The 8,815-nt window shown below is 38.7% G+C and overlaps 1 long non-coding RNA gene across 2 annotated transcripts in view; it reads left to right on the forward strand.

Moving 5' to 3' along the window:
- The first annotated feature begins 7,130 nt into the window (after positions 1-7,130).
- Positions 7,131-8,815, forward strand: part of LOC130564058 (uncharacterized) — an 8,055-nt gene continuing 6,370 nt past the window's right edge. The window contains exon 1 of one of the 2 annotated variants that reach the window (XR_008964189.1): positions 7,131-7,323. This is a non-coding gene — a long non-coding RNA (uncharacterized LOC130564058). Of the gene's footprint in view, positions 7,324-8,044; positions 8,157-8,815 lie in introns of those variants that run through there. The other variant, XR_008964188.1, reaches the window with a different exon arrangement.

Below are 8,815 nucleotides of genomic sequence, written 5' to 3' on the forward strand. Positions count from 1 at the left end.
TATTTGTGTTGTGCACAACACTTTATGACATCGTAAGTGCTTGTTTTGCAAAACTTGCATTTCTTTATAAGGCCCAAAATGTACCAGACACAAGCGTATGAATTTAAAGCTTCCAGCGACACTATCTCAATTTCACCCGTCACTTTGTGTGGTTTGAGAGCACTTTTAAAAGTGTTCAATAGTATCATCTGGTTTTTATTTCTTTTTCAGTTCGGTTTTATATGAAGACCAATTGTCTTTGTTGGAGAGAGATTGTTGGAGTCGGGCGTATCCGTTGCTCAGATGCTCGGACACATTTGGCCTGCAACGTCTGCTGGATCCTGACACTCCTTCTCGTAATATTCCAGGTCCTCTTTTCACTCTCTGTGCACACAAGCAATGTAGCTTTGAATCATGTGACGGAAAATCTCTTTGTAGTTCTCTTCTGAAACCAGAGACCTGTAGAGAAAAATGTGGCAGTGAAGTATTTTGTGAGAGAAGTGTTTATTTGCCACTGAGGACACAATTATCACCCTCAGAGTCCTGCTGAGATCTCCTGCCGACAACTGAGACAAGAACACCCGAAGAGAAACACACTCATGCTTTATTTCATCCTTTAGCTTCTAGCTATCGGATTTTTACAGCCTGTTTAGAGATAAAAAGTAGATATTTTAACACTTAATAAGTCTAATTTCTGTTGTGCTAACTTACATAGTCATAGCCACTTTGAGGAGAGATTTGCAGAAATAACAAAAATGCACAAAACCAACTATAGGTGGAAACAAGATTTCATGAATTAATAAAACGTTTACGAAATCTTAAATTGAAAAAAAAAACAAGAATGAAACCCAACCCCAAAACATAACATCACTAAGGTGAAAGTACTACAATGTACAAATGAGATCATACAAATACATACAAACATATACAAATTAGCCACCTCGTAAAATACTTACCAATTGCCATGAGATTGTGTTGGAAAAAAAAACAAGCGTTGTTTATGAATGATATTGATGTATATATGTAAAAATGTTGTGGAAGGGGTATCAAAATGCGGTTTCATTATGACTTTTTATATAAGGCTAAAAACAAACACTTTAAACACATTAGATATCTACAAACAAAACATTCTAGTTAAAATAAATGTGTTGATGGTTTTGGCGTTTATTGACCATTGTCAAATTATTTTGTTTCCAATTAATTATGCAACGTACAGACAGTTTTTAGCGGCAACAACATAAACAAACGATATATGGCCCAAACGTAACTTCTGGTAGACCTCTGCAAAGAATCCATAACTGTTGAGTAGTTTTTTAGGCATTTATACATTTTTGATAGTACAGTGGAGATAGATTTGAAGCGATTTGGAAGAGAGAGGGCAGGAGGATCGAGCAAGGGACCACGAGCCAGGACTCGAACTCGGGTTGCCTGAAGCAGAGTTGCGCTCTTGAGTAGTTTTAATTTAATTTAATACAATTAATATACAATAAAATGTTAATATAAATTATCCCTAAAATATATTGTTATATTTCTAGCCACTACCCAGACCGGACGTTAACTTCGGGGAAGGTGCGTGCGTTCGGTGAAACCGTCTATAAAACCGAAGGTTTTTAATTTCATGAAAATGTAATGTGTGAATTAAGTGTTTCCTTTATTTAAAAAAAGGTTTATTTTATATACAGTAAGTATATTATAAGTCTATGAGTATATTTTAATTGTAATTTGCAGTACTAATTGTAATCATATATTCAGTACTCGATACTTTTTTACTTACTGTTTCATTTGGGTGATTATAGAAGAGGGCGAGTGAGAGAGATCCACTATCCTCTGGGTTCAGTTGATCACAGTTCTTGTTTATCTTTGATAATGTAGACTGGCACAGAGCGCTGTGTCTCTCTCCCGGGGGAATGGACAGCAGGTGTTGGCGTCGGGTGGGTTTTTAGCTGTGATTGTGCTCCAGGCGTTCAGCAGTAACGTCACTCACTGCTGAGTCTGCTGGGACTTGCTTCTGCAAACAGAGCGCTTTGCTAAATAGGTTTTCAAAAGTTGCTTCTTGTCTCCCCGGGGAGGTGCACATCATAAACAAACATTGTGTGGTGATGTCTTTGCTGTGTCTGTTGTTTTTTCATGCAACAGCTGAATTCATCAGATCAGCCCTCAGGGCGGATCAATAAAAGAATGTCTTATGTAATAAAGGGAGAATTAAACTTTAAAGAGAGTAATAAAAAGTTTTTCAAAGTTAAAGATGGTTTAATGACAGAAAGCTACATTTATACCAGAAGAAAGAAAAATCACTAGTGAGTTTATGTCTCAGTTATTTCTCCCAGAGATTAAATGGAGAGCAAATGAAAACTTGCTCAAGTCTCATCTGTGTCTCGGATATTTCTCATGAGAGAAAGACACAGACATCTCACAAATGTCTCTATTGGAGTTTCAGGAGAGATGTCAACAGTGTCTCAAACCGAACTCAGATTTGTCAAGTCTTCAATCCAAAATCAACATTATTAAAGATCTCAATATGAACTCAAACATTTCTCATGGAATGTAGCCCAATCCAGATTATTTTACCTCTACAATCTACATTCATGCTCTCCATGGATTTCAATTGTCTAATTTCTATCAGCTTTAATTTTCCCAACACATTTTAGGAGAAACATCACTTCATCAAATCTCCTGAGACATGAATGAGCAACATCTGAGCAAAATGTTTCTTCTGGGATTTGAGTTTTCTGTTGGAACCTTAGTGTGAATCCAAACTGGTTTATGTTGGTAGGTGTCTAATCTTTTTAACCAGCTTGTTAAATCCTATTTAGATTTTGTTAGAACGTTCTAGTAATGCATAAAGCATTATCTTTGATATGTCTTGAACTTTTGAAATCTTGACAGCAGGTTTGACGTGTATCTGCCGCGGCGTTTGAGCAGTAGGAGTGTGCTGTATGAATTAGCATCAAAACCTCATTGAGTCACGCCATGAAGTCAAAGTTTGGATTTTTTTTTTTGGAAGACGATTCAAAAACTCTACAGGGATCGTAGTTGTTTACATTCAGCTCCACGTGAGAATGAGACCAGAAGTTCTGGCGTTTTCCACTTCTCCTGCTGAGGACGTCAGGAGCGATACAACATCACGGCACAGAGCAATCCCCTTTTGTTCCCCTGCAAGAAGCACTCGACTCTCACAAAGCATCCAAGACACTCATTATATCAAGTGTAGCGCTCACAGAAACATGTTCATTATTGAGTTTCTCTCTCTCTGGCTCGCTCGCTCTTAAAGCCGGTTTTAAAAGTGCCTTTCATCAGGGTTTTGTTTATTCCGGGAATGAAAATCCAAGGCAAGCAGACAAAGTTATTGACGGGGAAGGCCGGCCATCTTTGATCCCTGTCCTTTGATGTGCCCAGACGCTGTTTGGATAAATCGTAAACCAAGCGAGTCAAAAATCAAAAGAGACTGAAAAATGTAACTGCAGCAACTGCACGACACTTAATATTTTATTAGTTGTCATCCAGCCCAGAATTTTTGAGTCCGTGTTGGTACATTTCGTTTCGTGGCAGATATGAGAGCCGGGGGAAGGATACAGGGGTTACGGAGATCACGGTGAATAATTCAGATTCACCCACTCCAGACGGATCTTTTTTCATTAATTAGATTTTTTTCCCGCCTGCAGTTGCAAAACCGAATCACAGCTGTCAGCTGACCGTAGCTCATGGCCGCCGGCCGCTCTGCTGAATGAACGCACAACACTGAGCGCTGGATAGCTTTTGGGTTTTAGTGTTCGCATTTAGGCTGAAAAGAAAAGAAGTCCCCGGGGATTCAGAGATAGACGAGAGCCATCAGCCGTCAAGACCAACTTAATAAACAAAATGAAAGAGGCTTAGGGGCAGTAGAGAATAAAATCTTTGGCGCCTATAGAGACACACACTCCAAGCCAGCTTTTTTTTAAAGGAACGTTTCAACCCAAAATAAAAATTCTTTCTCACACATAGCTATTGCACATGTATATATGATGAGAAACCTTTGAGTTATAATGTTGACTTTTGATTGCAGACTTAACAAATCTGAGCTCAGTTTGAGACGTGGTCGAGATCTCTATTGAAACTAATGGAGACATTTGTAAGACACTAAAAAAAGTGATTCGGGGCCAATTTTGAAGTGAACTACTTTAAATCTCATTGACGTCTAGGAGCAATAACTGAGATAAGTGATCTTTCAATGTTTTTTTCTTTCTTTACGAATGGAATATCATGTTGTTCACATGCATGTGTTCTCTCTGAAAATGCTGAAAAAGAATTGTAACGGGATTTTACCTAAAACATCAATAATCCATCTTAAAAATAAAATAAACAACCTGCAGGGGTAAGGCTTACTTTAAATGACCTTTGACCTCACAGCTGTGTTACAGCTTTAATGCATAAACAACACACTGACCCCTCATGACCCCAACGCATCATTTTTACTTGTGACGTCTGTATTTTTAGTTGTACCTTCAGCATTTACAATTACTCAGACTACAATTTAAAAGTAGGATTTTCATTGAAGAAATGACAGACGTCTTCAGCTTTCAAAGGAAAACGTTGATGTAATGTTTAAAGGCAAAACCCATTCAGCGAAGCATAACACAAGGGTTACACCGCAGGGTTCTGTGACCTCGTGGCCTTTTAAACGCACAACTTCCTGCTCTGATTCTAATGTTTTATGCTGAGTTGAATGAGCCGACCGCATGAACGAGAGGGAGGTCATAAATTTTCACCAGAATCCGCCTTAAAGAGAATTTATTTGCAAATCCCGATCGTTTCGTCCCGCACGTGAGAGCATGACATTTCAACAAGCCGATCGAGGGTCCCAACGGCTTCAGACTGAGAGAAAAATGTGTTGGGAGATCAGCGTGTTTGTCTCACTACACCTGCTTGAGAAACTGTAAATTAAGTTCTTATTATTTAGTCTTTCACGGGCCCAGTATAAATGCGTCGTATGATATCAACTTTCTTGATGTTGTTCGGGCCTGCCTGACGACGTGTCTTTGTTATTCCACAGCTGGAGTCCTGCATCCAATCTCAGACCCCCATATGGAAGAGATTTTATGGATAAATATTCAACTCTCTGAACATTTGAAATAGCTGCAGGTCTTTGGTTGTGTGATGTTAACACGGATTTGGAATAACAAACATTTTAGAAAAATACAAGGGTAGTTGGTGTATTTCAGACGGCATATGGGTGATTTGGGAGAAAACACTGACGTGGAGGATTGCATTGTGCTCTCGAAGGCTTTGTGCTGTTTAACTTTCTAATGATATTCAGTGAAGTCTGATTAGATTTATTAGATTTAACATGAGAGGGTCTAGAGAGGGCTGACTAATGAGATCAGATTGTAATAACGTCTGTGAGATTTCCATGTGTATCATAAAACAAATATAAATTATGTTAATGTTTTGTTTCTCTGCAAGTCGGCATTTGAATTTATAATTGTGGCTTGAAAGCCAAAGTGTGGTGTTTGGTTTGTGTATCCTTGTGGAGATAACCGGAGATGCATCTGCATTGCAGGGAGCGGCCCAAGGTCCCCACGAATGAAACTGGTTATTAAACAAACTAAATGATGCTTTTAGGGTTTTTGCGAGGGTTTGGTTTAAGAAATAAAAAATACCATTAGGCCAGTGTAAAAACAATATAAGTCGATGGCACAAAGATTCTTTTTGGTCCGCATTATAAAAACAGCTTATAATTCATACTAAATTATACTTTATTTGAAAATGTAAAAATACACAGTTTTCAGTGAGGGTTCTGCACGCTTCTGCTTATCGACCACATGGGGGGATAAGCAGACGTGAGCAAAAGTTCTCTAGTGTTGCTTTAAAAAGTGCTTGTCAACTTACAAAGCCACATTCAATCATTTAAAAAGTACAGTGTTTTTTCCATTTGCCGAAAAACAATGATTTTGGACATCCAAGGTTTCAGAAGGACAGCAACATACAACCATAGTATATATTTGCACACCCGCACAATTGCTTTATTCCTTTATTTTTGTTTTACGCCCCTATAGACATTCATGCTAATGATTCCTCCGGAATCAGGTTTTATGATCCAGTATCAGACTCACTCCACATGCAATTAAAACCGCAATAAATGCACTTAAGGCTAACATGCGGGTCAAGCCAATTAGAAAGAGCAGGCTCTGTTTCTTTCTCCGCTGTCAGACTGAACCGCTGTGAGGTTTGAGGCTTTCTGTGATAAATGTTTCTCTTCAAGAGCACCTTCACGCTTCTCTTATCAGTCTCACACCAGAGCAGCTCACTGTCGAGTCACTTCCGGTTCCTGTGTGTGAGGGAACAGGTGCATGCTGAGGACGGTCATGGCTGCTCCACTTTACACACCCGCTAGTTCCCAGAAAAGGAAAGAAAACACAACCATCCATCATGCGCACTGGTGTCAGAATTGGCCCAATAAAACAGAGGTGTAAATAATATGAGATATTGCTTGTGTGCGCTTGTCTATTAGCGTGCGTGTTTGAGTTATGGTTCGCCATTGGGAGATGTATGCCATAAAAACAGCAGCCGTTTCCCTTACGAGAATATACGAGCCGCTGTGCTTTACCCATAATGCTTTGTTTCAGTTAATGGAGCAGTGGGTCCTAAATGACACCGGCTGGAGGGGAGGCCACCCGGAGGAAAGAAAATTCATAGATGAGGTCGGTTTGATATCTCAATTATTTCTCCTAGACATCAGTGAGATTAAAAGGAAGTCTCCGGCATCTCGGATATTTCTCCTGAGAGTCAGAATGTCCCAGAGTTTCAAAAGAGATGTCAACAATGTCTCAAACTGAGCTCAGATTTGTCAAGTCTGCAACCAAACGTCAATATTATTGAAGATCTCAATATGAACTCAAACATTCCTCATCAAATTGACCAAAATCCAGATTATTTTAGCTCTACAGTCATTCATTTTACATCTCCATACTTTTCATAGATTTGTACAATTGTCTGTTTTAAGCAATTTTAGGAGAAACATCTGAGACTGAGTTGATCCATCAACATGCCATACTTGGCAAAATCATGGCAACCAAGTTATTATCTAAACGAAGCATAATTAAGCAGTAATGAGAGCTATGAAGATCAAGTAAAAATACACCACACACACACAGTAAAAAACACATGAAAAGAAATGAGATCATTTCCCGAGAATAATTTCAAATAGGCTGCCAGTCTCCGGGGTGCTATTCTGGTTTTTCTCTCCTCCAGTCCTGAAATCCTGAAAAAGAACTCCGGACATTACTTGTGTGTATGAATACAACACTGAAGATCTCTCTGCTGTCTGAGTCTCATTAGACCACCAGAGGATAGAGGATTAAAGACAAGGTGAGTGTAAAGCGTACGTTTCCGTCCTCACACTAATGAAAAGAAGTAATTAACGGTGACAGCTGCACTTTGGCTCATAAATAATGAACTCAAGGTCACGGCGGTTAGCTGGTGTAAAAGGCAAAGCCGTCGACATTCAAAGAGGCGGGTTTGTACTCTGAAGGTCTGTAAAGTGTTGAGTAATGGTATTTTCCCGGCTTTTTAACTCAAAGGAAGAAGCACTATTAAAAGTGAACTCTGAACTTCGGCGGTTTCAACAAAGATCGGAGCAGAAATGTTCACTTGAAGAATGTCAGGCGTTAGCGAGGTCATCTTTCAGATATATCTTTGAGTTTGCATGAATATTTAAAGCTTCTCAGACACGTCTGGCATGTATTGCACTCAAAAATGGCAAGACTGAAAAACGTTGACTGTGTGCGATTTCATCTGCTGGAGTCATTCAGAAAATGCAATGTATGGTTTTGTACTGTAATGTATGTAATGTTCTCACAGTGAAAGACAAGCCTGCTCGCTCACTCTCTCTTTTCTCACCTGTAATGAAGTCGTCTTGTATCTGTGTGGTTCACCAGCAGAGAGACAGACAGAGAGAAATGAGTTTATCTCTCTTCTCCGGCATCAGCTCTGCTTTTCTTAATCAACACTCCTCTGTGCTCCTGAATTACATTCACACCTGTTTTCAATCCTTTATAAAGCGCGCTCTCATTACTTCATAAGCGGTTGACTGCTGATAGTGTCTGTGTACAGGTTTGGCTGTCATAGTGAGGATGGGAACATTTTTGTTCATGTCCTCAAATATAATATGTTATATGAGGATATTTCAGTGGTTCTCACTGGTAAGTTTTTCAAATCTTCTGATGTCTGATAGAAAATCGATTTTTAAGATTAATTCATGTGTGTGGTAACCATTTGCCTGGTTACTGTAGATCTGATCAAAATGATTCATAAACATGAATCTGTGTGTTTATGCTCGTGCGGTGAGAGCTGCGATAGGCTACTCAAACACTCAACACTAAACTCTGTGTCCACGTGTGCTGGTTTAATTCACATCAAAAGAGCACCTGCTCAAACTTAACTGACTAGAGCTGGCGTAAACCAGTTAGCAAGATGTAAGCAATAAGGACTTTCTTTGTTATACATGTCAATTGGTTACATTTTGTTGGTTTGTCGCCACATTTGTTTGGTTATATTTTGTTGTAACGTTTACGTAGTGTTAAAAAGTTGAAACACAGAATGATTTTGGATCAATGTGGTTTACATCTTGTCAAATGGACTATAGGCAATGTATCTCTATACCCAAAGCTCCGGCTGCACTGTAAAAAAAAATCTGTAAAATTATAGGATGTAAGGATATATATTCAAATATTTTCCCCATTTTTCTTGTAAATGTGTTGTCTTGTTCTGTCATTTTATAGTTTTTGACCGTATTTCAAAAATAAACTGTAAAAAAAGAAATCTTGTTTAAAAAAATGAAATTAATATATATATATATATA

This window comes from Triplophysa rosa, linkage group LG13 (genome assembly GCF_024868665.1).
Source record: "Triplophysa rosa linkage group LG13, Trosa_1v2, whole genome shotgun sequence".
NCBI classification, from domain to species: domain Eukaryota; kingdom Metazoa; phylum Chordata; class Actinopteri; order Cypriniformes; family Nemacheilidae; genus Triplophysa; species Triplophysa rosa.